Here is a 667-nt window from a genome sequence, read left to right on the forward strand (position 1 = left end):
AAAAACAATATTTGTCAGAAGTGGGATTCGAACCCACGCCCGGAATACCGGACTGCGACCTGAACGCAGCGCCTTGGACCGCTCGGCCATCCTGACATAAAGTATGAACCGTAATTAATATTTACGAAGTGTACTTATTATAATAGATATTATTTATTCGTTATTTGCTTTATGAAAAGGGTTTTATTCTAAAAAATTAATATATACCTTCGTAATGAGTGAGATGTTGCCACGAGAGAGTATAGACAATTCAGGAAAGTACTTGCAGCTCGATAGGTAAACAGTTCCAAAAAAACATTCATCGGATTTTACGTTTCCTTGTTTGTGCTGCTATCTAGTGCCTGCAATATTTATAAATTTATAATATTTGTACTACAACTCAGTGATTTTGTATAATATCATAAATATTTTCAAAAAACTTTATTCCTTGAGCAATCAATTTCATTTCAGGAAATTACAGCTTTTGATTCATTAGAAATTAACCCATTGTAGCCATACTATGTGTAGAGCGTTTCAAGACATTTTGTTATGGGCATTTGTACAACCTATAGCTAATGCTGAAAATCTATTTGTCTAAATTCTTCATTGGACAAGGTGTTGAATATCACGTAGTTTTCTGTCATCACCAAATGTTTTTTTTTCAGAGAGAAAGAAACGTGAAACCCAA

The 667-nt window shown here is 33.6% G+C and overlaps 1 non-coding gene across 1 annotated transcript; it reads right to left on the bottom strand.

Annotated features, from left to right (window-relative positions):
* Positions 1-12: 12 nt before the first annotated feature.
* On the bottom strand, positions 13-96 carry Trnal-cag. The gene has a single exon. It is a non-coding gene; the product is annotated as a tRNA-Leu (tRNA).
* Between the last annotated feature and the right edge of the window lie 571 nt (positions 97-667).

The sequence above is a fragment of the Limulus polyphemus genome, unplaced genomic scaffold (genome assembly GCF_000517525.1).
Source record: "Limulus polyphemus unplaced genomic scaffold, Limulus_polyphemus-2.1.2 Scaffold225, whole genome shotgun sequence".
NCBI classification, from domain to species: Eukaryota; Metazoa; Arthropoda; class Merostomata; order Xiphosura; family Limulidae; genus Limulus; species Limulus polyphemus.